The sequence below is a fragment of the Brienomyrus brachyistius genome, unplaced genomic scaffold (genome assembly GCF_023856365.1).
Source record: "Brienomyrus brachyistius isolate T26 unplaced genomic scaffold, BBRACH_0.4 scaffold39, whole genome shotgun sequence".
Taxonomy (NCBI): domain Eukaryota; kingdom Metazoa; phylum Chordata; class Actinopteri; order Osteoglossiformes; family Mormyridae; genus Brienomyrus; species Brienomyrus brachyistius.
In genome coordinates, this window is record NW_026042314.1 from 2,475,303 (window position 1) to 2,503,117 (window position 27,815).

General features: G+C 49.1%; 1 protein-coding gene and 1 non-coding gene across 2 annotated transcripts in view; both read left to right on the forward strand.

The window, feature by feature from the left end:
* Nucleotides 1-27,815, forward strand: part of LOC125722469 (NACHT, LRR and PYD domains-containing protein 12-like) — a 250,587-nt gene that overhangs the window by 143,399 nt on the left and 79,373 nt on the right. The window lies entirely within an intron of this gene.
* On the forward strand, nt 11,692-11,774 carry trnal-uaa (transfer RNA leucine (anticodon UAA)). The gene has a single exon. It is a non-coding gene; the product is annotated as a tRNA-Leu (tRNA).

Sequence of the window (27,815 nt, forward strand, 5' to 3'; positions counted from 1 at the left end):
ACCGAGAGCGGTCTGCTCAATCGGCGTCATTCCATGTGGTATGTGGGCCACAATAGCGCCTGATCTCAAACGGAGCCTGGTCACCTGTGGCTAACATACAGTAAGGTCCTGCTCTGGCCCAGATGTTAACCTGACGCGGCAACCGAGAGCAGTCTGCTCAATCGCCGTCATTCCATGCGGTATGTGGGCCACAATAGGGCCTGATCACAAACAGAGCCTGGTCACCTGTGGCTTATATACAGTAAGGTCCTGCTCTGGCCCAGATGTTAACCTGACGCGGCAACCGAGAGCGGTCTGCTCAATCGCCGTCATTCCATGTGGTATGTGGGCCTCAATAGGGCCTGATCTCAGAGCCTGGTCACCTGTGACTAACATACAGTAAGGTCCTGCTCTGACCCAGATGTTAACCTGACGCGGCAACCGAGAGCGGTCCGCTCATTCGCCGTCATTCCATGTGGTATGTGGGCCACAATAGGGCCTGATCTCAGAGCCTGGTCACCTGTGGCTAACATACAGTAAGGTCCTGCTCTGACCCAGATGTTAACCTGACGCGGCAACCGAGAGCGGTCTGCTCAATCGGCGTCATTCCATGTGGTATGTGGGCCACAATAGGGCCTGATCTCAAACAGATCCTGGTCAGCTGTGGCTAACATACAGTAAGGTCCTGCTCTGGCCCAGATGTTAACCTGACGCGGCAACCGAGAGCGGTCTGCTCAATCGCCGTCATTCCATGCGGTATGTGGGCCAGAATAGCGCCTGATCTCAAACAGAGCCTGGTCACCTGTGGCTAACATACAGTAAGGTCCTGCTCTGGCCCAGATGTTAACCTGACGCGGCAACCGAGAGCAGTCTGCTCAATCGCCGTCATTCCATGCGGTATGTGGGCCACAATAGGGCCTGATCACAAACAGAGCCTGGTCACCTGTGACTAACATACGGTAAGGTCCTGCTCTGACCCAGATGTTAACCTGACGCGGCAACCGAGAGCGGTCTGCTCAATCGCCGTCATTCCATGTGGTATGTGGGCCACAATAGGGCCTGATCTCAGAGCCTGGTCACCTGTGACTAAGATACAGTAAGGTCCTGATCTGGCCCAGATGTTAACCTGACGCGGCAACCGAGAGCGGTCTGCTCAATCGCCGTCATTCCATGTGGTATGTGGGCCACAATAGGGCCTGATCTCAGAGCCTGGTCACCTGTGGCTAACATACAGTAAGGTCCTGCTCTGACCCAGATGTTCACCTGACGCGGCAACCGAGAGCGGTCTTCTCAATCGGCGTCATTCCATGTGGTATGTGGGCCTCAATAGGGCTGGATCTCAGAGCCTGGTCACCTGTGACTAACATACAGTAAGGTCCTGCTCTGGCCCAGATGTTAACCTGACGCGGCAACCGAGAGCAGTCTGCTCAATCGCCGTCATTCCATGCGGTATGTGGGCCACAATAGGGCCTGATCACAAACAGAGCCTTGTCACCTGTGACTAACATACGGTAAGGTCCTGCTCTGACCCAGATGTTAACCTTACGCGGCAACCGAGAGCGGTCTGCTCAATCGGCGTCATTACATGTGGTATGTGGGCCACAATTGGGCCTGATCTCAGAGCCTGGTCACCTGTGGCTTACATACAGTAAGGTCCTGCTCTGGCCCAGATGTTAACCTGACGCGGCAACCGAGAGCGGTCCGCTCAATCGGCGTCATTCCATGTGGTATGTGGGCCTCAATAGGGCCTGATCTCAGAGCCTGGTCACCTGTGGCTAACATACAGTAAGGTCCTGCTCTGGCCCAGATGTTAACTTGACGCGGCAACCGAGAGCGGTCTGCTCAATCGCCGTCATTCCATGTGGTATGTGGGCCACAATAGGGCCTGATCTCAGAGCCTGGTCACCTGTGGCTAACATACAGTAAGGTCCTGCTCTGACCCAGATGTTAACCTGACGCGGCAACCGAGAGCGGTCTTCTCAATCGGCGTCATTCCATGTGGTATGTGGGCCACAATAGGGCCTGATCTCAAACAGATCCTGGTCAGCTGTGGCTAACATACAGTAAGATCCTGCTCTGGCCCAGATGTTAACCTGACGCGGCAACCGAGAGCGGTCTGCTCAATCGCCGTCATTCCATGCGGTATGTGGGCCAGAATAGCGCCTGATCTCAAACAGAGCCTGGTCACCTGTGGCTAACATACAGTAAGGTCCTGCTCTGGCCCAGATGTTAACCTGACGCGGCAACCGAGAGCGGTCTGCTCAATCGGCGTCATTACATGTGGTATGTGGGCCACAATAGGGCCTGATCTCAGAGCCTGGTCACCTGTGGCTTACATACAGTAAGGTCCTGCTCTGGCCCAGATGTTAACCTGACGCGGCAACCGAGAGCGGTCTGCTCAATCGCCGTCATTCCATGTGGTATGTGGGCCTCAATAGGGCCTGATCTCAGAGCCTGGTCACCTGTGACTAACATACAGTAAGGTCCTGCTCTGACCCAGATGTTAACCTGACGCGGCAACCGAGAGCGGTCCGCTCAGTCGCCGTCATTCCATGTGGTATGTGGGCCACAATAGGGCCTGATCTCAGAGCCTGGTCACCTGTGGCTAACATACAGTAAGGTCCTGCTCTGACCCAGATTTTAACCTGACGCGGCAACCGAGAGCGGTCTTCTCAATCGGCGTCATTCCATGTGGTATGTGGGCCACAATAGGGCCTGATCTCAAACAGATCCTGGTCAGCTGTGGCTAACATACAGTAAGGTCCTGCTCTGGCCCAGATGTTAACCTGACGCGGCAACCGAGAGCGGTCTGCTCAATCGCCGTCATTCCATGCGGTATGTGGGCCAGAATAGCGCCTGATCTCAAACAGAGCCTGGTCACCTGTGGCTAACATACAGTAAGGTCTTGCTCTGGCCCAGATGTTAACCTGACGCGGCAACCGAGAGCAGTCTGCTCAATCGCCGTCATTCCATGCGGTATGTGGGCCACAATATGGCCTGATCACAAACAGAGCCTGGTCACCTGTGACTAACATACGGTAAGGTCCTGCTTAGACCCAGATGTTAACCTGACGCGGCAACCGAGAGCGGTCTGCTCAATCGGCGTCATTACATGTGGTATGTGGGCCACAATAGGGCCTGATCTCAGAGCCTGGTCATCTGTGGCTAACATACAGTAAGGTCCTGCTCTGGCCCAGATGTTAACCTGACGCGGCAACCGAGAGCGGTCTGCTCAATCGGCGTCATTCCATGTGGTATGTGGGCTTCAATAGGGCCTGATCTCAGAGCCTGGTCACCTGTGACTAACATACAGTAAGGTCTTGCTCTGGCCCAGATGTTAACCTGACGCGGCAACCGAGAGCGGTCTGCTCAATCGGCGTCATTCCATGTGGTATGTGGGCCACAATAGCGCCTGATCTCAAACGGAGCCTGGTCACCTGTGGCTAACATACAGTAAGGTCCTGCTCTGGCCCAGATGTTAACCTGACGCGGCAACCGAGAGCAGTCTGCTTAATCGCCGTCATTCCATGCGGTATGTGGGCCACAATAGGGCCTGATCACAAACAGAGCCTGGTCACCTGTGGCTTATATACAGTAAGGTCCTGCTCTGGCCCAGATGTTAACCTGACGCGGCAACCGAGAGCGGTCTGCTCAATCGCCGTCATTCCATGTGGTATGTGGGCCTCAATAGGGCCTGATCTCAGAGCCTGGTCACCTGTGACTAACATACAGTAAGGTCCTGCTCTGACCCAGATGTTAACCTGACGCGGCAACCGAGAGCGGTCCGCTCATTCGCCGTCATTCCATGTGGTATGTGGGCCACAATAGGGCCTGATCTCAGAGCCTGGTCACCTGTGGCTAACATACAGTAAGGTCCTGCTCTGACCCAGATGTTAACCTGACGCGGCAACCGAGAGCGGTCTGCTCAATCGGCGTCATTCCATGTGGTATGTGGGCCACAATAGGGCCTGATCTCAAACAGATCCTGGTCAGCTGTGGCTAACATACAGTAAGGTCCTGCTCTGGCCCAGATGTTAACCTGACGCGGCAACCGAGAGCGGTCTGCTCAATCGCCGTCATTCCATGCGGTATGTGGGCCAGAATAGCGCCTGATCTCAAACAGAGCCTGGTCACCTGTGGCTAACATACAGTAAGGTCCTGCTCTGGCCCAGATGTTAACCTGACGCGGCAACCGAGAGCAGTCTGCTCAATCGCCGTCATTCCATGCGGTATGTGGGCCACAATAGGGCCTGATCACAAACAGAGCCTGGTCACCTGTGACTAACATACGGTAAGGTCCTGCTCTGACCCAGATGTTAACCTGACGCGGCAACCGAGAGCGGTCTGCTCAATCGCCGTCATTCCATGTGGTATGTGGGCCACAATAGGGCCTGATCTCAGAGCCTGGTCACCTGTGACTAAGATACAGTAAGGTCCTGATCTGGCCCAGATGTTAACCTGACGCGGCAACCGAGAGCGGTCTGCTCAATCGCCGTCATTCCATGTGGTATGTGGGCCACAATAGGGCCTGATCTCAGAGCCTGGTCACCTGTGGCTAACATACAGTAAGGTCCTGCTCTGACCCAGATGTTCACCTGACGCGGCAACCGAGAGCGGTCTTCTCAATCGGCGTCATTCCATGTGGTATGTGGGCCTCAATAGGGCTGGATCTCAGAGCCTGGTCACCTGTGACTAACATACAGTAAGGTCCTGCTCTGGCCCAGATGTTAACCTGACGCGGCAACCGAGAGCAGTCTGCTCAATCGCCGTCATTCCATGCGGTATGTGGGCCACAATAGGGCCTGATCACAAACAGAGCCTTGTCACCTGTGACTAACATACGGTAAGGTCCTGCTCTGACCCAGATGTTAACCTTACGCGGCAACCGAGAGCGGTCTGCTCAATCGGCGTCATTACATGTGGTATGTGGGCCACAATTGGGCCTGATCTCAGAGCCTGGTCACCTGTGGCTTACATACAGTAAGGTCCTGCTCTGGCCCAGATGTTAACCTGACGCGGCAACCGAGAGCGGTCCGCTCAATCGGCGTCATTCCATGTGGTATGTGGGCCTCAATAGGGCCTGATCTCAGAGCCTGGTCACCTGTGGCTAACATACAGTAAGGTCCTGCTCTGGCCCAGATGTTAACTTGACGCGGCAACCGAGAGCGGTCTGCTCAATCGCCGTCATTCCATGTGGTATGTGGGCCACAATAGGGCCTGATCTCAGAGCCTGGTCACCTGTGGCTAACATACAGTAAGGTCCTGCTCTGACCCAGATGTTAACCTGACGCGGCAACCGAGAGCGGTCTTCTCAATCGGCGTCATTCCATGTGGTATGTGGGCCACAATAGGGCCTGATCTCAAACAGATCCTGGTCAGCTGTGGCTAACATACAGTAAGATCCTGCTCTGGCCCAGATGTTAACCTGACGCGGCAACCGAGAGCGGTCTGCTCAATCGCCGTCATTCCATGCGGTATGTGGGCCAGAATAGCGCCTGATCTCAAACAGAGCCTGGTCACCTGTGGCTAACATACAGTAAGGTCCTGCTCTGGCCCAGATGTTAACCTGACGCGGCAACCGAGAGCGGTCTGCTCAATCGGCGTCATTACATGTGGTATGTGGGCCACAATAGGGCCTGATCTCAGAGCCTGGTCACCTGTGGCTTACATACAGTAAGGTCCTGCTCTGGCCCAGATGTTAACCTGACGCGGCAACCGAGAGCGGTCTGCTCAATCGCCGTCATTCCATGTGGTATGTGGGCCTCAATAGGGCCTGATCTCAGAGCCTGGTCACCTGTGACTAACATACAGTAAGGTCCTGCTCTGACCCAGATGTTAACCTGACGCGGCAACCGAGAGCGGTCCGCTCAGTCGCCGTCATTCCATGTGGTATGTGGGCCACAATAGGGCCTGATCTCAGAGCCTGGTCACCTGTGGCTAACATACAGTAAGGTCCTGCTCTGACCCAGATTTTAACCTGACGCGGCAACCGAGAGCGGTCTTCTCAATCGGCGTCATTCCATGTGGTATGTGGGCCACAATAGGGCCTGATCTCAAACAGATCCTGGTCAGCTGTGGCTAACATACAGTAAGGTCCTGCTCTGGCCCAGATGTTAACCTGACGCGGCAACCGAGAGCGGTCTGCTCAATCGCCGTCATTCCATGCGGTATGTGGGCCAGAATAGCGCCTGATCTCAAACAGAGCCTGGTCACCTGTGGCTAACATACAGTAAGGTCTTGCTCTGGCCCAGATGTTAACCTGACGCGGCAACCGAGAGCAGTCTGCTCAATCGCCGTCATTCCATGCGGTATGTGGGCCACAATAGGGCCTGATCACAAACAGAGCCTGGTCACCTGTGACTAACATACGGTAAGGTCCTGCTCTGACCCAGATGTTAACCTGACGCGGCAACCGAGAGCGGTCTGCTCAATCGCCGTCATTCCATGTGGTATGTGGGCCACAATAGGGCCTGATCTCAGAGCCTGGTCACCTGTGACTAAGATACAGTAAGGTCCTGCTCTGGCCCAGATGTTAACCTGACGCGGCAACCGAGAGCGGTCCGCTCAATCGCCGTCATTCCATGTGGTATGTGGGCCACAATAGGGCCTGATCTCAGAGCCTGGTCACCTGTGACTAACATACAGTAAGGTCCTGCTCTGACCCAGATGTTAACCTGACGCGGCAACCGAGAGCGGTCTGCTCAATCGGCGTCAGTCCATGTGGTATGTGGGCCACAATAGGGCCTGATCTCAGAGCCTGGTCACCTGTGGCTAACATACAGTAAGGTCCTGCTCTGGCCCAGATGTTAACCTGACGCGGCAACCGAGAGCGGTCTGCTCAATCGCCGTCATTCCATGTGGTATGTGGGCCACAATAGGGCCTGATCTCAGAGCCTGGTCACCTGTGGCTAACATACAGTAAGGTCCTGCTCTGACCCAGATGTTCACCTGACGCGGCAACCGAGAGCGGTCTTCTCAATCGGCGTCATTCCATGTGGTATGTGGGCCACAATAGGGCCTGATCTCAGAGCCTGGTCACCTGTGATTAACATGCAGTAAGGTCCTGCTCTGGCCCAGATGTTAACCTGGCGCGGCAACCGAGAGCGGTCTTCTCAATCGCCGTCATTCCATGCGGTATGTGGGCCACAATAGGGCCTGATCTCAGAGCCTGGTCACCTGTGGCTAACATACAGTAAGGTCCTGCTCTGACCCAGATGTTAACCTGACGCGGCAAAGGAGAGCGGTCTTCTCAATCGGTGTCATTCCATGTGGTATGTGGGCCACAATAGGGCCTGATCTCAAACAGAGCCTGGTCACCTGTGGCTAACATACAGTAAGGTCCTGCTCTGGCCCAGATGTTAACCTGACGTGGCAACCGAGAGCGGTCTGCTCAATCGCCGTCATTCCATGCGGTATGTGGGCCAGAATAGCGCCTGATCTCAAACAGAGCCTGGTCACCTGTGGCTAACATACAGTAAGGTCCTGCTCTGGCCCAGATGTTAACCTGACGCGGCAACCGAGAGCAGTCTGCTCAATCACCGTCATTCCATGCGGTATGTTGGCCACAATAGGGCCTGATCACAAACAGAGCCTGGTCACCTGTGACTAACATACGGTAAGGTCCTGCTCTGACCCAGATGTTAACCTGACGCGGCAACCGAGAGCGGTCTGCTCAATCGGCGTCATTACATGTGGTATGTGGGCCACAATAGGGCCTGATCTCAGAGCCTGGTCACCTGTGACTAACATACAGTAAGGTCCTGCTCTGGCCCAGATGTTAACCTGACGCGGAAACCGAGAGCGGTCTGCTCAATCGCCGTCATTCCATGTGGTATGTGGGCCACAATAGGGCCTGATCTCAGAGCCTGGTCACCTGTGGCTAACATACAGTAAGGTCCTGCTCTGACCCAGATGTTAACCTGACGCGGCAACCGAGAGCGGTCTTCTCAATCGGCGTCATTCCATGTGGTATGTGGGCCACAATAGGGCCTGATCTCAGAGCCTGGTCACCTGTGATTAACATGCAGTAAGGTCCTGCTCTGGCCCAGATGTTAACCTGGCGCGGCAACCGAGAGCGGTCTTCTCAATCGCCGTCATTCCATGCGGTATGTGGGCCACAATAGGGCCTGATCTCAGAGCCTGGTCACCTGTGGCTAACATACAGTAAGGTCATGCTCTGACCCAGATGTTAACCTGACGCGGCAAAGGAGAGCGGTCTTCTCAATCGGCGTCATTCCATGTGGTATGTGGGCCACAATGAATTCCATCAAATTGACAGGTCGGGTCAAAAGGTCACTGGGGAAAAGTTCACTTGGGGGGGCGGGGGTGGGGGTGGAGGCGGGGCTTGGTTGTGATGGTACGATGTGACGTCACGGGAGTTGGATTTAATAATTTATTTATTTATTTAATTTTGTATTTAATATTTAATTTAATTATTTATTTTAAATTATTATTTATTATTATTTTAAATTATTATTATTATTTTAACTTATTATTATTTTTAATTATCTATGTATTATTTTAAATGATATTGAGGAGAGTGGTTATGAGTGTGTATTAATTTACTAAGTTATTATTTTAAGAATTATATATATATATATATTTATATTGAGCAGAGTGCTTACTAGTGTGAGGGGGGGTTTTTGGTCGGACGCCGCCGCCGGGGGCTGAGCGGGGGTGGGTTACCTGATGGAGCGTGAGCGTACGGTGTGTCTGGTGTTGCGGTACCGCGGTAAGGTCCCGGGCTTTGGAGAATCAGCAAAGGACTTAGAACGCTGTGTCTGGTGCGGTACTGCGGTAAGGTCCCCACGGCCTTGGATAATCCGCGGAGAGAGCGATGCCGGGGAGCTGAGAGCCATGCTGCTGCGCGAGTCTGTTAGAAACTCTGAGAGACTCTGGGAGAAAATGATAAAGTTGGAGCAAAGAATGAGAGGAGGAGGAGGAGGAGGCGGAGGGTCTGACGTGCAATAAAACCGCCCGCATAGTTTTCCTCCTTTGGTAAAGAAGGTAGTCCAATAAAAGCGCTTGGCGGTTTTATTGAACGTGTATGTGTTTTTTTCCTCACGCAAGAGTGTGTATTACATCAGCGTAGGCCAAGTGTATGGGGCCGCACTTTTGTACACCCCCGCTAGGTGATCCGCGTGGCCCACACATCAAGTTGGGCACGTTGGCTCCCAGTAAAATTCCGCCTTTCATGTTTGACCGTTATCTGCAGAAGTACATATATGGGTTAAAAGAGAAACGAGGCGCCGATCATAAAAACCATCCGCAGATTTTTTTTAATTATTAGGTCCAGCTGGGGGTTTTCCTCTTTTGGTAAAGAAGGTATCATCATCATCGACCCCTAGAGCCGCAAGTTTCATAATTGTCTTACCCTATGTGCAACGCTTGCATAGTTTTCCTCTTTTGGTAAAAGAAGGTATCATCGCCTTACCATGCGTGCCACGCCCCCCTCCCCCCCACCATCAGTTGGAGAATATAGGGAGCTTTGCGCTGTAGTGGGAACACTAATTTTTTTAAAAATACAGACATGTCTGCCACTCCCGAAATGAAAGATTCAACCTCACCTTCTAAGACTCAGCAGGAGCAGGAGGCTGTTATGCGGCCTCCGGGGGCTCCCAGGACGATTCGTGCGGCATTTAGACGGGTACCTATGATGCGACCGTCGGAAAACCCGAGGGCTACCTGGGAGCTGCCCAATGGGGATAAACTGGTCTGCCTCTTTGACAACGCTGCGGAGGAACTGCGCGTCTTTCAGGTCAGCGGAGACGGCCCAGACCCCACGAAAGACGACCCGTATCAGGTGACTTTTTCTGAAACGGAATGGGCAAACTTGAAGACTGTCGTTACCCCGGTGATGGAGGAGAGCACCGACCCCGACCCCGACTTTCAGGCGGACAGTGGTAGAATGGAGATGCACTATAGAGATGCTGCTAAACAACGTAGCACCTTTATGAAGTGGGAAGCGACCGGGGAGCTGGACAAGAGAATCCTGAATATATGGCAACGGCCTAAATGCGACTGTTTTGGGCTGAGAATACCGTTTGTGATTTGGATGCGGCTGATTGAAGAAAAGTCTGGTTACTTCCAAGCGCTGTTTAAGGAGAGTCGGGGGCGTAAGGAGATGCAAGAGTTGAAAAAACCTAAGCCGTAAGGATCAGCCCCCACCCCCCCCCCCCCCCCCCCCTCACCCACCGTCGCTATATAAAAGTGGACTCCGTTACACCCCCTTTTCACAAACATCATGGCAGATGCAAATTATAGCAGCAAAGTGTTCTCCGACGACGACGAAAGCGGGGGCAATGAGGCTCCAGCAGCAACACAGGCCGCTGATGCTGGGGAACTCCCACCAACACAGGCCTCTGAATCTGGGGAACTCCCTCCGACCCCTCCATCAACACCGGTCTCTGATCCTGGAGAGGAGGACCCTCCGACGCCTGAGATCTGCACGCTTCTCTCCAGACCCGGTCTATGTCGAGGAATGTTGAATTGTATAAAAGCTATGTTAGTGGGGCTTTTACCCTCAGTCATCAGGAAACACCAACAAAAAAACTGCTTCGGCTGTGAGGTCGATCACCCCAGCCAGAGGCAACACCCTTGTCTGTTTCCTCCAGGCAGAAATTACTTTTACATACACTTTGACTCTGTGTTGCGTGACCTCTGGACCGACCGGCTGATACCCGCCTTGACCCACGTTCTATCGACCCTGGGCATCCAAGCGGCCGTCGGCAGGTTGGAGGGGGCAGTGGAAGCTATCCTGTACGATCTACGTGAAGCCCGCAACGGCATGCTGGAAATCAATCGACTGGAACGAGATCTGTTTGAACAGAACCCCGCGCTTAAGCAGATCCTGGAAGAAGAATTTCTGACTCGTTGGGAGGAGGCCCTAGACTAAAACAAAAGCATCTTGTGATGGGGAACGGTATCGGCGGGCCCTTACGGCGGTTTATGTTAAATGTTTTTTTAGAAAAAGTTAGTCCACTGTTGTTGCATGCTATTGATAAAAAATATAGGGATGGGGATGATTATGCTTGTTGCTGCTTTCATAGAGTGTTAATTGAGATTGCTCAAGTCGGAGAAAATTATCAGCGTGGGGTGGATTTACTTACTCGGCTGATGGCAGAGGGAGAAGGGGAATCCCCTGAAAGTCTCATACGCGCCTGTCTATCTTGTATTCCCGACAATGAATTTGACTGTAATCACATTTTTGTATTTTATGCTTTAATCGTAGACGTAGTTGCCTTTAAATTTCATGATGAGCAGCCTTTCGATGTTAATCAGATGCTTTCTACTCTGCATACATGTATCGTTGAAAAAGCCACTATATCCACCTTACTGCATGTGACATCACTAATCTACCTCAACAACTGTCACAGGTGTAACTAATTGTATGCCTGCATTTTGAAAATGTATATCTTTCACGAATTGTGTGCCTGCATTTTGAAAATGTATATCTTTCACAAATTGTATGCCTGCATTTTGAAAATGTATCTTTCACGAATTGTATGCCTGCATTTTGAAAATGTATCTTTCACGAATTGTATGCCTGCATTTTGAAAATGTATATTTCACGAATTGTACAACTGCATTTTGAAAAAAAAAAATATATATATATATATCCTTCACTAATTGTATGGCGTTGCAATAAAAAAATTAAAATAAAAAAAAAACTTGAATACCGTTGTCTTTTGTAAAGAATAGACAAAAATGTTGAGCAGCGTGGCCGAGTGGTTAAGGCGTTGGACTTAAGATCCAATGGACGTATGTCCGCGTGGGTTCGACCCCCACCCCAGCTAAACTCTTTTGTAAAATATGGGTTAAATGCAGAAAAACACACACACACACACACACACACAATTTCATTGATGTTCACTCAGTCTGTCAAGAATGACAATAAAATAAAAATAAAAGCCCCCCTCCACAGAGAGCTATAAAACGCCGCATCCCCTCTCTCCCCCCACTCAGTCTGTGTGAAAAGCATGTCTGTTGCCAAGGCTACAGCTCGCGTCTTGAGCCGTTCGTACTATGACCCTAGCCAGCCGGGGTCATATGGGGGCGTCTCCAGACTACAGAGAGCCGTTCGGCTAGCTACTGGAGAAAGAGTGGGTACTGATGACATCAGAGACTGGCTGTCTATGCAAGACAGTTATACTTTACATAAACCGGTTAAAAAGAATTTCCCCAGGAACAGAGTGTTTGTACCGAGAGCCATGTATCAGTGGCAGGCCGATTTATGCGACATGCAAGGCCTGGCCGAGTACAACGACGGGTTAAAATACCTCCTTACGGTGATTGATGTCTTCTCTAAAAGAGCATACGCGCGTCCTATAAGAAACAAGACTGGGGTAGCTGTAACCGAGGCCTTTGATTCTATTTTAACCGAGGGGGGCGTCCCCCTCAAGCTACAGACGGATGCCGGTAAGGAGTTTTTAAATCGGACTTTTCTGAAACTTTTAAAAACTCATAAAATCACCCATTTCACTACGGCTAGTGAACTTAAAGCTTCCGTCGTAGAGAGATTTAATCGAACGTTAAAAGAGAGGATGTACAGGTACTTTACGGCTAAAAACACTCGGCGATATGTGGACGTGTTGGACGATCTAATAAAGGGGTACAATCAGTCATTTCACAGCGCTATTAAAATGAAACCTTCCGAGGTCACGCCCGATAATGCTCATCTAGTATTTGATAATCTGTACGGCCCTCTGAAAAAACAAAGCACACGCCCACGTTTTAAGTTTAACATAGGGGACACTGTGAGAGTCTCCAAGCACAGTCAGATATTTGACAAAAACTACGAGCAGACATTTACGGACGAGTACTTTGTCATATGCGAACGTGTACTCAGATCCCCGCCGGTGTATAAATTGAGGGACGTGCGCGGTGAAATACTCGAGGGGACATTCTACGAAGCGGAGCTGCAGAAAATCAAAATATCTCCGAGACGCGCGTTCAAGGTCGAGAAGGTTATAGGCTCAAAGACCGACAAGAAGGGGAATAAGTGGATCTTAGTACATTGGCAGGGTTGGCCCTCGAGATTCGATTCGTGGATACCGCGGTCGGACTTGATACAGGTTTAATTTTTTAAAAGAAAAGAGGAAGAAAAAAATGGAGGATCGCCCCTCTTTTTACCTCACGCTGCCGTCAAACTCTTGTCTCTCCATCTTCCCCGATAATTCCAATTACACTGTGATGTTATCGCGACCTATAGAGCTACGGGGGCCTTACGAGGTAGCGCTGGCTGAAATCATGTATTGTTACACGTGGCGAAATATCACATACCCGGAAAATAGTTTTGAATTGCGGGATACGGAGGTGGAGGTGGAGGCAAAGAGAGAGGCCGATCCTTTAGTGGATCTGCCTTTCCTTTTTCCTCGGAAAATTAAAGTCGGCTATTATGAATCTGTGAAACAGATTGTGTCAGAAATCAACGCTACGTTAAAAAAAATAGGTACCGAAGTTTCCTTCTCATACAGCGAGATTACGCGAAGGGTTAATATAACGGGAAACCAGAAATACAAGATCCAAATTAAACCTACTCTGGCCTACATGCTGGGCTTTGAGCCGGGTCAGTGGTATAACCTAGGAGTAGGAGCTAGCTGGTCGACCTCACCCTACCCGGTCGACATTCACGCGGGATTCTACAATATGTACGTCTACTGTAACATCGTGGAACCGCAGCACGTGGGGGAATTTGTAGTCCCGCTTCTCAGAACAGTTAAAATAGACGGTGTGTTCGGTGACGTAGTCACTTTGCCGTTTCACAAGCTGCACTACGTACCTGTGAACAAGCAGAGCCTACAGAATTTGCATATTGAGATAAAGAACGATCAGAATACTCTGATTAATTTCACCTACGGAAAAACGATCGTCAAGCTACACTTTCGCCCCGTTTAAAAAAAAGAAAACAATGGCTTACCACAATCCTCAGAGATTTATTACGTATTACACCAGTCAGGCGGGACATGGGCTCCCCGGTTTTGCGGGGAGCCCCGTGATGTACGGGCGTGGGTTGGGCTCCATGCTCAGTAGGGCTTTTAGATTTGTTTTACCCTTTCTTAAGCGTGGGGTCGACATAGCGAAACCCCATAGCGAAATCGGCGGTCAAAGGAATAGGTTCGGATCTCGCCAGCTCTGTAGTCAGCGGCCGTTTTACAAACACAGCTGACCCCAAGCAGGAAGGGTCGGGTCTGCTATTCCTGTCTCGGAGGAGGAGGGGGAGTAGAACGAGAGCCCTTCAGGAAAGTCGTAAAAAAAAAAAACCTGGCAGAGTCGTCGGGATTCCCAAGTCTCGACCAGCTAAGAGAAACAAGAAACCCCCCGGGGACATATTTTAAGAGAGAGAGAAAACGCCGCGTAATCAAGAATGGCTCTAGCTCACCGCCTCTCGGCCGAATGCACCAAATCTGAACTGGATTTGTTTACGGCCCCTATGACGCAATTATCCATAGATCAGACCAATTATGTAGAAATCAACCCATTAAATTCCATTACCGATCAGGATGTTTTGGATTTCCTAATACCGGGGTCGGGCAATTTCTATCTGGACCTCAACTCTACACTGCTATATCTAAGGCTCAGGATCGTTAGGGCCGATGGAGCCCCCCTGGTTGACGCCGACCCCTGTGGTATTATACAGTACCCGCTAAACTGCATATTCTCCCAGCTGGATGTGAGTCTGAACGACGTCCTGATCAGTTCTTCCTCGGCCACGCACCCCTATAGGTCATTCATAGAGACCCTGCTCAATTTTTCTACGGATACGCTAGAGAGCCAGTTTTCGGCAGGGCTCTGGTACAAAGACGTCGGAGTCGACTTGGATAGCGTGGACGTCTCCGCGCAGGGCCCTAACGTGGGGTTGCAGAAGCGAGCCGCCTTCTGTAGAAACTCTCGGGAATTCTCTCTGATGGGACCGATACACGCTGATATTTTTTTCAGCGAACGAATGCTGTTAAACAACGTGGATATACGCTTAAAGTTTGTAAAGGCTAAAAGTGACTTTAGTCTCATGTGTAGAAATGACACCGATTATGAGCTGAAAATACTGAGGGCCAGCCTGTTTGTGAAAAAAGTGGAGGTCTCCCCGGCGGTGTCACTGGGTCACTCGGCCGCTCTCATGAAAGCAAACGCCCTGTACCCTATAAGCAGGGTAGTCGTTAAAAATTATACGCTCCCCGCACAATCGCGGGTCTGCCCGCAGGACAACCTCTTCCTGGGTAACCGCGCTACATCGTTTTGGGGATCGTGGACCACGCCGCGTTCGTGGGCACGCGAAACAGAAACCCGTTCAGGTTTCAGCATTGTGACCTGGAATTTCTGAGCCTCTCCGTCAACGGCCGTCACATACCCAGCAAACCGTTCCAGCCCGATTTTAACGCGAGGCAGTCGGTCAGAGAGTTTTACAACCTTTTCCTGGCTACAAACAGGCATTTAAGGGATTCGCCCTTATGCATTAACCGCGAGGATTTTGAAAACGGATACTCGCTATTTGCTCTCAATCTCTCCCGAGACGACGAGCTGGACGGCGGTGCCTTGTCACCCGTCGTCAGCGGCACGTGCCGTCTGGATTTAAGGTTCAGAGCCCCGCTACCTCGAACCATGAGTCTCATCGTCTACGCCTGCTTCGACAGCGTGATTGAAGTAAACGCCAAGAGACAGGTTTTAGTGGACTTTTAATCGTCGTCTCCATCATGAACACTCACCAGCTGGAATGCCTTTTACGCTCCCTGGTGGGGGAAGCTTTTGGAGGTGTGTGGCCTAGCGATTTATTACCCACCAGGATAGAGAGCAGGCCCGCTTTTCTGGTCGTAAACACACACGACCAGAATAGAGAGGGTGAACACTGGGTCGGGATAATTTTGGAGCCCCAAGAGGACAAAGCATCCTTCTTTGATTCTTACGGTTATCCCCCAGATTCCCCTTACTACCCAAAGAGTTTTATGCGCTTCTTGGGGAGGCACGCTACCGAAATAAGGTATAACACGCGTCAAGTTCAATACGACTTTTCTTCCACGTGCGGGGCCCACGTCGCCTTTTTCCTCTACCACCGCTTCAAGGGCCTTTCATTTCAAGAGACTATGATGTTGTACTCTGACGACTTGAGGAAAAACGACGCTCTAGTATCCGAGTTTATCAAGAAATATTACAAGTGTATTAGCCGTGTTAACGTCGATAAACTTTCAAAGCCGCAAAATGTATGTTCCTTAAAACTATTTAAAGATTGTTATGGTTGTTAGATTAATGTTGGGGTAAAAAAAAAAAAAAAATAGTTATGGTTGTTAGATTAATGTTGGGGTAAAAAAATTTTAAAAATAGTTATGGTTGTTAGATTAATGTTGGGGTAAAAAAATTTGTTATGATAGATTGATGTTGGTTAAAAAAATAAATAAAAAAATGTTAGATTAATGTTGGGGGAAAAATAAAATCGTGACACCTTTTATTCAATAAATTTATCATTTTATTAACCACCGCGTTACAGGCGTTTAAATTTTTTTCCCACACGTATATAAAACACTTAATCGCTGTAATCTATCCACGGAGCATAAGGAGTACCCTTTATAGGCCATAAACGATATTTGGGGGAGGAATCTCGCGGCGTGTGAGGGGTTCCCGCGAGCGGGGGTGGCGAGTCGTCCGCAATACGTTTTCTACGTCTCCCGAGCTTCTGTTTCACAGGAGGGGAGGAGGGTGGCGGGGGACCCCTTCCGCCGTAATCTTTAAGATGGCTTAGGGCTTTCCTAGCTTGGATGTTACCCACGGTCGTGAGGGGTATGTTTAATTCGGATATCACGTTTAAAAAGGGTTCCCAGCCTTTAGGATATTCGACGGTCTGGGATTTAGGCTGCGATAAAGTTTTCATCAAATCTAAAATATGGGAACCTTTAATGGGTCTATCTCTGATGATGAGTTCACCCGACTGGGTCCAACGTACCGCCCCGTCGGAATCCAGCAGTTTCTGCATGATGTACCCCACGTTCTTTCTAGCCCTGGGCGCCACTTGCTGGACAACTTCCTGTACAGATTTGTCCCTAGTCGCACCGCCGCTGTCAGGCCGTCTCCCCTCCTCCTCCTCCTCCTCGTCCGTTTTTTCTTTCCGCTCGGTAAGGACAATTTCTCGCCCCTGATTTTCCTCTTTTCGGACTAGATTCAGATACCTCTGTAGCAATTGATTGTATCTCTTTACTTTTTCATGCAAATTCATACCCGGCTGATTTATTAAACCGTGCATCTGGTTTTCAAGTTCGCCCTGGGCCGATTCGCCGATGGTATGCGGGGTCACCCTCTGGGTCAGCGTACGGAGTTGTTGGGGGCTCAGCATAAAAAATTTTTTCATGGTGGAAAAAGCTAATTAGCCGTCTTACCGGCAAATAGGCTCGTGATGAATGGTAGAGCCACTGATAAGAGCGGCAATAAGAATCCTCCTCTTTGAAGCACTGCCTTGCGTTTCCTAGTGACGCTGTTTTTCTTACAGGCGAAAAGTTTAATCAGTCTTTTCTGTTTCTTCAGCTTTTTAAATTGAGCCACAGTTAAAGGTATACGGCCTCTTATGAGATTGAGACAGATTTCTGAGAGAGCCAAAATTATGTCATTAGATGGGTCAGCCGTAAGAATCTTTTTACGTTTCACCCCCCTCGTCCTCTGTAAAACTTTAAGGGTCGGCAGGTGTTTCCTGAGATGTTCGGACATAGCTTAGTAGTAGTAGTGATAAATCAATGGCTCGCCGGTAGAAAGACGACGGGTAGAGACCCCGGTAATAATCCGGTCCTGAGTCGGAACTCTTCTGGGCACGTGGCTCTCAAATCGACCAATAAATAACCGTGCGGTGGCCCTGTGGCCTCTTGATAAGCGTCTAGAAAAAACTTTTTCTGCCAAGGAAACATTTGCTGAGCTAAAACTTTGATTTGCATTCTGTCTCGCACATTCTTAAACAGACAATAATAAGTAGTATTTAGGGCTATAGTCCTGCTGTACTTGCCCTGGTGAAATACGTTCTGCACCAGGTAGATGACTGAGATTTGACGGTGATGTCTGAACCTCGTGAAAGCTTCTGCCACGAGTTTGTTTTCGGACGCGCTGTCCATCAAATCATCGATGATTATCAAGGAGCCTGAGGGGAAGCGTTCCTCGTCCTCCCAGCTTTTAGGAAGCCCTTGTATAAATTCAATTTCGGTGATCCGATCGCGCAGTTCATCATAAAGCGGCTGATGGGAAGCGAAACACCACACAATTTTTTTAACGGGGGCCCCTATGAAACAGTGACTCTGATTTAAAAGCATTTCTTTAGTGAAATAGGTTTTCCCCGAAGAACTCGCCCCTGCGATTATAGCCGTAAACGGCAATTCTAAACGGTGATCAAAGTCCACCTCTCTCACGCCGCTACCCATCATCTTGCAAAAAAAACACTGATGAAACGGGAAATACTGCCCTAATCTTTTAAATCTTTCCGCGCGCAGACACACACACACACACACACACACGTGCAAACTGGTGCTGCAGGGGTGTCAGCTTTCACAGACACAGAGTGCGTGGGTAAACGTTTTTTATAAAAACTCTTGTGATAAATGTTCAAAACATTTCAGTACACAAGTCTGAAAAATAAAAACACACAAGTTACATTTTAAAACAAATGAACATCTTACTTTGATTTTAAACAACTTTTCATTTTAAAAACATCTTACTATGAACATTTGTACATCTTTGATTTTTAAAAACATCTTTGGAAAAAACTTTTAAAAGACACGCAGTTTTACATTTCAGTAACCAAAAGGCAGAGTTTCCCCGCTAGTCAGCAATCTGCGTTTGTCGTAGACGACCCTGACCTTTTTATCTAGAGGCCTATTAAACAGGCGAAAACTTTTCATGTCACGTTCGATTTTGTTGTAGTGCGTCATTATAGTGGGGTTATTCCTACAGCCTCCGATGTAGTTTTCAATCAATCCGATCATACTGTCAAAGTTTACCTTTTGACAGGTTTCGTAATTTAGAGTTATACCCTTACATTTCATTTGTGTTTTCCCGTTGTTGAGTCGGTAACAGTAACTTTTTGGTCCCAGCGCACCCCACGAAGCAATGTATTCGTCGGGGGCTAATTCGGACGTCAGCTCGCCCAGGTAATTGCCTAAGGTCGGGTCATATTCACCAGGCCTGCTTATGTACACGATGCTGTCGGTGTCGTGATACAGCACCCTCCGCCCCAATTTTTCAAGTTCTTTGTAAAGCGTCAACCGGCCCCACGCGGTAGTTTGACACGCTATGAATATGTTAGTCTTTCCCGGCGGCACTTTGTAGGAAGACCTGTAACGCCATCGGATGAGGGCGACCTCGTCATTGACAAACGCGAAGCTGGAAATCTCGTACAGGTCCGAGCAGAAAAAATTAAAAAACTCCCCCGGGTCAGACACTATACATGTCTGGAGCATGTTGCTCCTCTGCGCCAGTTTACCCCACAGGGAGTTAAGCAGAAGTTTGGACACCTGCCTCTTCCCCTCGTTAGACACTATCTTATCGGGCTCCAATTCGATCCCCTCACGCTCGAGATAGTTGTTTATATACTCCCTGCGACCCTCGTCATCGGTCGCGTCGTCGGGGTAGCCCGAAGCCTGCTGCTTCACTTTGAGAAAGGTTTTAATGTAATCTCTAAACAGCTCGCCGCTGGTCTGGGGAAAATGCCACACTTCGTGCACCTTCACGACCGAATAGCCCCTGTCTAAAGCCAGATTGAGCTCCGCGGAGATCCAGACGCCTGTTAGCTCCCGCTCGGCGTCGGAATGCTCGCACGCCCCCTCCTGTCTGTTCTCGATCGCGCACGTCCTGCACAGTGTAAACACGAGTTTCCCATTTGACAGTCTGCTGGGTAGGACGGGGAAAAACAGTTCGCGGGGGGTGTTGACCGTGGCTTTGATCAGGCCAAAGTATTCATTCAGAGGCTTAAAATTTGAATGAATGATTTCCGGGTGCCCCACGGGGAATTCACATTTAGCCAGAGTGTACGGGTACAGCGACGTGAAATCCACGTAGTGGACGCGCTCTTGCCCCGTGACGTCGTAACGCAGGCGAATCGCCGACGTCCGACCCCCAAACAGCGCTTCTCGCGGCCTTAGGGGCTCAGGGGGCTCAAAGTCTGACAGGAAACGCTGTACCTGTGGGTCGTGAGTTTTAGCGTGAGCCCATTCGTGTTCCCAGATGGATTCCACGTTCATATTAAACTCTTGGTGCAACGCCTCGAGTTTTTCCCTTGTTTTAACGTACAGGGCACCGAAGCTCTCGCGGGTCAGGGGGCAGATATCGTGTTCGTTGTTGCAGGTAGTACAGCCGTGAAACTGACAGCCTAGAAACTCGAAAGCCCATTTCTCCCCCTCTATCTCGGCGTATCCGTCTAGGTGAAAGCGCCCCACACGCACTTCACCCCCGCGCAGCGCGTGTTGAATTTCGATGCCGCGCGCGCGCCCGATGAATTCCAGCCACTGGATGGACACGTTCGAATAACTTTTGTATTGCCTCCTGTAATCCCATACATCCGGGATCGCGATCGTATCTCTGGGGAGGAAATTTGTCCTGTAAACCATCAACGCAGCCGAAGCGATGGTGGCCGCTGAGAAGGGATCGCATCCTGTGAGCGTTTTAAACTCCCGCAGGAAGCGCAAGCAGCCCTCTCTCAGAATCTCCACGTCGTTTTTACAGTAAGCGATCATCTCTTTGTGAAAATTAAAGGTCTGGTGCTTTACACCCTCGTACCATTGATAAAACTTGTCGCGTTCTTTGGTGGGCATTTGATCGGGCCCAAATTGATCGGGAGGTGGGTAGGGCCCCACGAAACTAAAGTTTTCCATGTCTGTGAAATGATGCGGAAAATAGCCTTTTCGCATCCGAGTCGAGCATCCCATCGCATCGGGGATTTTTCTCAACGGCATGATTAGAAAGGAGTGACTGTCGATGTACCTTTGCTCAAACACGCTGTCCAGGATGAGGATGATTTTATTCCCCTGTGATACCACACGCGGTTCCACGCCTTCCTTCACCATCGCGTTCAGTATGATGTAATTATCGAATGCCTTTCCGTATTGACTAATGAAACAGACGCCTCTATAGAAGGGCGCCCTGAAATGTCTGAGAAACTGTAGCGCGCAGTCGGGCCCCTCGGCGCTCATTGTCTCATTCTGATCGGAGATGGCGCACACGTAAACCGGGATATGGGTACCCGACCTCTGAGATGTTTCAAAATCAAAAAACACATATTCGGGGGCCTTTTTACTCCCCTCACCCCTTTCGGCCCGTCCCCCTCTGTTAGGCTTCTCGGGAGGATTTAGATAGCAGAGATGTGGGGTGGATATGTCTGATTCTGGTGTGTGGAGTTTAGCGTCGCAGATATTACATTTTACTGCTGTACACAAGTGCGGTTTTGGGTTCTCGGGACTTTGGTAGTATCTGACCCCGTAAGCTTTGCATTTTCTGAACTTGTCACAGGGGCTAGCAAGCTCCCCCCTAACTGGGCAGACCCTCGGCCTACGGTGACGCTCAAAGCATGTGTCATTTAAGCATCTGAAATTACACCGCTCACACAGTATCGGCGATGTGCTTCCACCTTCTCTGCAATTAGTCTGACAGACGCTACAGAACTTTTCGCAGCGATGACTGAGGCGAGTCGAACCCTTTGAAACAGCTCGTGCAAACGTAGCCCACCCCTAAGAACCCCTTTACGCTTTTAATGCCGTAAAAATGCTGATTGTGTAAAAAGAAATACACCAGCCGTCTACCATCGGTAGGTGTTGGTGTCTGGTAAATTTGGAGATTGTTTGAATAAGGTTGTTGATAATACACCACTGCTTTACAATCAATGATTTTCTCGAAATTGATAATGTCATTCAAAGCGACTGTGTGGTCGGGGTTGAATCCCGCTTTCTCCTGTAACTCCAGGCCGAGCTTTTCAGCCTCGGCGTCAGCCAAGTTTTCGTGCAGCAGATGTGCCAAGTTTATGGCGAAACACGCGTTATTGTCGTTATTAATGATAAACATGTGTCTGGCTTTTTTAGAAATTATTTCTGAAGCTAACATGGTCTGTAGTTTACGTTTGTTCCCACCGCCGCGTGGGATATTTATTACGTCTACGATTACTTCTAGGTTGGAATCGTTTAAAATCTCTTGATTAGACTGCACCAGGCGATCCAGCAGTTGCTGCAAGTCTGTCAGCTCCCCCACCCCATACCGTACAATTTGCGACAGCTCGTCGTTTAAAAAGTCAGCGCGCAGGGTGACCTGTATATAAGCTCCCCATGCGGCGTAAGGTATCGCCTCATTCACAATATTTTGAAACCCCTCGATTACATTTTCGTAGTACTCGCGGAAATTGCCTTCGTTTCTAGGTCGTGGGATATTTAGAATCCGTCTAATCTGTACGTTATTGAATCTGCGCCGATGAACGACCCCGTCAGGCTGGGGGTCCACGTCACCGACCCCGTCAGGCTGGGGGTCCACGTCACCGACCCCGTCAGGCTGGGGGTCCACGTCACCGATACCACCGCCACCTTCCTGTTCAACATTTTCAAATTGTCCCAGCCCCAATTCATTTTCAATCTCCTCAGCATCGATAAGAAATTCTACGTCTGACAAGGCCTCCCACAATTCAGCATCTGCGGGGGACCATGCGACCTCGTCGCTGGGGGGGAGCCCCCCTTCTGCTTCAGACCCCCTTTCATTTAACATGCTTCTCAATGTCTCTAGGGATGGCAGAAAACAGGGCTCTTGGACCACTGTTTCATCGGCCGCCGCGGGTGGCGAGTCGTGTTGAGCAGAGTAATCCTCATCATTTTCATTATTAGCATTGTTGATAATGTCTATTTCATTTAATAAGGCTTCGGGTATAGCCGGTGGTGCTGTTGCCCCGTCCATACCTGCTGATTCAGGTCTCTTGTAGATTTTCGGTCAGCGCAGTCTCTCTTGTACATAGAAAAAAAGAGAATACCTATTATTAGAATGTTATTTTTTAATTGAATAGCCTTTATATCACGCGAATAAAAGAAATAATATACTCACCGGGTAAGGCCTCGATGAAACTTGTGGATCTTTGGCTGGCACGTAGGGTAAGGTATTGATGAAACTTGCGCCTCTAGGGCTCGATGGTGATACCTTCTTTACCAAAAGAGGAAAACCCCCGCTGGACATAATAATAAAAATAGTCGCCACGTTTCTCTTTTAATCCATATTTGTACTTGTACGCAGACGGTCATACATGAAAGACAGAATTTTACTAGGAGCCAACGTGCCCAACTTGATGTGTGGGCCAAGTTATTAGAGATGACCCGGATAACCTACCGGGATGTACAAAAGTGCAGCCCCATACGCTTGACCGGGATTTCACCTACGCTGATGTAATACACACGCTTGCGTGAGGAAAAAAAAACACATACACGGTCAAAACTACCGCCAAGCGGTTTTATTGGACGTCAGACCCTCCGCCTCCTCCTCCTCCTCTCATTCTTTGCTCCAACTTTATCATTTTCTCCCAGAGTCTCTCAGAGTTTCTCACAGACTCGCGCAGCAGCACGGCTCTCAGCTCTCCGGCATCGCTCTCTCCGCGGATTATCCAAGGCCGTGGGGACCTTACCGCAGTACCGCAACAGACACAGCGTTCTAAGTCCTTTGCGGATTCTCCAAAGCCCGGGACCTTACCATGGTACCACAACACCAGACACACCGTACGCTCACGCTCCATCAGGTAACCCACCCCCGCTCAGCCCCCGGCGGCGGCGTCCGACCAAAACCCCCCCCTCACACTAGTAAGCACTCTCCTCAATATAAAAATATATATAATTCTTAAAATAATAACTTAGTAAATTAATACACACTCATAACCACTCTCCTCAATATCATTTAAAATAATACATAGATAATTAAAAATAATAATAAGTTAAAATAATAATAATAATTTATAATAGTAATTTAAAATAATAATAAATAATAATTTAAAATAAATAATTAAATAAAATATTAAATACATAATTACATAAAATATTAAATAAATAAATAAATTATTAAATCCAACTCCCGTGACGTCACATCGTACCATCACAACCAAGCCCCGCCCCCACCCCCGCCCCCCCAAGTGAACTTTTCCCCAGTGACCTTTTGACCTGACCTGTCAATTTGATGGAAGGGGTATTCCATCTCTCTCTTCCACTCCACTCAGCCTCCCAGTAACAGCGGCCAGTCACACTCTCTCTGCACAGAACTTGGTTCCAGCAGTCAAATCTCTCTGGATGATCAGGATATGGCTGCTCTGCCCCCCCTGTCACCTTCCTGTTCCCCCCTGACAGAGACAGGCGGCTGTTTGCAGTGTTGGGGTCCAGCGTCAGCTGGCAGGAGTCTGTAGGCAGGAGGAAGAGCCATTAATCCCATGACGAAGCCCAGCATCTCCATCATTATCACTGTCACACCTCACACACTCACTCACACAGAACTCGCTCCAATACACACATTTTATTCCCAATATACTCATGTAGCCGCCCGAGTCTGCGGCGCTCCGGCTGCCCCCTGCGCTGTGAGACACGCCGCGCTGAGAGACTCGCTGGGGCCGAACTGCACTTTAGCCTGCGCTCTATTATTCTGTACGATACATAAAATATAAAAAGTCAAATATGTGAATTACCTCAGGAAATGTTGGTCGCCCGCGCGACGCCGGCGGGAAGACGCGCCGAAATGACGCGGGTGTTAAACTAATAGGCTTAATTACAGGTAAATAAAATTACAAACAGCATTCATCAAACATATTAACCATAAAATTACACAACAAAGATTACCACTAAAAGTGAGTTTGTCTTTAGGTCACAATATGAACTTTTAATCCACTTTGGACACACACCTCTCTCCAGCAGCGTGCCGACGCGACGCTCCCAACGCGGACGCATCTAGGCTGGTTCTCCGCAAAGCGCAGCACTCGCGTATTACACCGCGTATGCGTACATGGAAACGTTCATATTTCTCTGGTCAAGCTGTGTACTTTACACATGCGCACGTGTCCTATTTAAGTATTAGTAGTAATTCTGATATTCCCTGCACACGTACCACAGCCGCGAGGTCTGTGTATGTTTCCCTACGTTTTACAAATTCAGAGCGGCAGTTCACGGGGCTGCCAACTTTGATCAACTGGCTGGCATGAGATTTTCAATTTGGGACAAGTCTGCACACATATGCATACGCATTTAAATGTATGCAACAGTTCTATTACCTTGCAAACTGGCTGTAGGGTTTGCAAACTACCCCAATCCTCATCAAAATCATCTATGTTGGCGTTTAAAGACAAATTTGTAGTGCGGCAGGCGGTCGTCCGCGGAGGAGTAAAATGCATCATAAAAGTCTATACAAACACGTCCGCTTATACGTGCGCGGAGAGGTACCAGTCTGGCCGCCACGTTTTCTGTGTTGATTCCGGCTTCGTCTGCGCACTTACATGAGGATAACAAGACGCATGCGCGACGTGCAGTGCCACCAGAAATTGGCGTGGCAGTATGGTCACGTTTTGTCACGGAACATTGTCTTTACTAGCGGTACAGATAGTATTAAAGTAGCATCTGATTTTTTTAAGAATGAGTGTCCAGAAGAGCTGTATATTTTCACAGACAAGAAAAAAATATTCCGATCACTATTGTGTCCTTCTTTGTACAGCGTCTTCAAAATTTAATGGCAGTATAAGTTTCTCAGAAAGCAGTGTCATGCGTACAAGGTACAATGAAATTCTAACCTGAAATTCTTACTTACCTACTTTCATAAGCAGCATTATTTTTCATACAGTTCCATCCATCCATCGATTTTTCTGCCACTTATCTAATATATAACATATATTCTATTTGTGTATATATATATATATCCATCCATTCATTTTCTAAACCGCTTATCCTACTGGGTCGCGGGGAGTCTGGAGCCTATCCCAGAAGCAATGGGCACGAGGCAGGGAACAACCCAGGACGGGGGGCCAGCCCATCACAGGGCACACTCACACACCAGTCACTCACACACCAGTCACTCACACATGCACACCTACTGAATGGGCAATTCAGTAACTCCAATTAGCCTCAGCATGTCTTTGGACTGGGGGGGAAACCGGAGTACCCAGAGGAAACCCCACGACGACATGGGGAGAACATGCAAACACCACACACATGTAATCCAGGCGGAGACTCGAACCCGGGGTCCCAGCGGTGTGAGGCAACAGTGCTAACCACTGCACCACCATGCCATCCTTAATTTTTAATTAAGAATTAAAAATGAGTTTATTGGGTCCTAATTTGGTACTAAACACCTGTTTTGTTTTATAGAGAGTCCACCCCACAGCCTGCCAGACACATTCAGTAAACTGATTATGCTATTAATGATCGTATTGTGCTAATTTTGCTCAGTAAGCAATGTGCAAAATTAACTAATGTGCAAAGCTAATTAATGTCTATCATTATTTGAGATTGTTATGTTTATTACTTATTGCTGCTCACAATGATCTGCCTGATATTTTGACCAAGCAATGGACACAAATAAAATAGTGAGTTTAATATTGATTCTACAACAGCTATTAATAAAAGTGAGTTTGTCTTTAGATCACTATATGAACGTCTTTTAATCCACTTTGGACACACACCTCTCTCCAGCAGCGCGCCAATGCGACGCTCCCAACGTAGATGCATCTAGGCTGGTATATAATGTAGTATATATTATATATAATCTCTCAGGTTATATATAATATATAATCTCTGGGTCTGCCCCCAGGCCTCCTCCTGGTTGGACATGCCTTGAAACACCTCCCCAGGGCGCCGTCCAAGAGGTATCCTAGAACCATCAACTGACTCCTTTCAATGCGGAGAAGCAACGACTCTACTTTGAGCCCGGATGTCTGAGCTCCTCACCCTCTCTAAGGCTGAGCCCAGACACCCTGCTGAGGAAACTCATTTCTGCTGCTTGTACAGTATTCACAATCTCATTTATTCGGTCATCACCCAGAGCTCATAACCATAAGTGAGGGTAGGAACGTAGATCAACTGGTAAATTAAAAGCTTCACCTTCCAGCTCAGTTCCCGCTTTTTCCAAATTGCTGCACCGTGAACAAACCCCCGAGATCAAAGTCAAATTGAACTTTATTGTCATCTCCACCATATATAAGTATACAGAGAGATGAAATGGCGAAGCTCAGGGCCCACAGTGTAAACATAAACTTAGTCCAATATAGAGAACAAGACAAGACAATGTGCAAAGGACTTACAGGACAGTGCAACTGAGGAAGAGGAGTAGATTGTGCAATATACAGTAATGTGCAATACTGGACAATGTGCAATATTGTTAGAACTATATTAAATATATGATGTTTTTTCTGCAGTCAGTTAGACCTGAATTCACCATCATGTACGCTGTAACAGCCTGAGTTCACAGTGTAAACAGTGTATGATAATAGTAGTAACAGCAGTAACACGTCTAACATTTCTAACAGCTGAAAATAGGAATAGAAGCAGAATAATGGGGCAGACAGAGAATAATGGGGATTCTTATTATTGCCCCCATGTCAGAGTGACAAAGTGTTAAGTGCAGTGCAGTGCTTAAGGGTCAGTCTGTGGCCTTTAGCTGTGGGTTACGGGGGGGTTGAGGCAGTGAGGAGGCAGAGTGAGGGATCCTGGGAGGCAGCATGGTGTTGAGGAGCCTGACAGCCTGGGGGTAAAAACTGCCACGCAGCCTGGCAGACCCGGCTCTGATGCTGCAGTATCTTCTCTCAGGTGGCTGGAGTGTGAAATGACCATGTGAGGGATGTGATGGGTCCTGCACAATGCTGCAGGCCTTGCGGACACTGTGTTTGCAAAAAGCGGCTT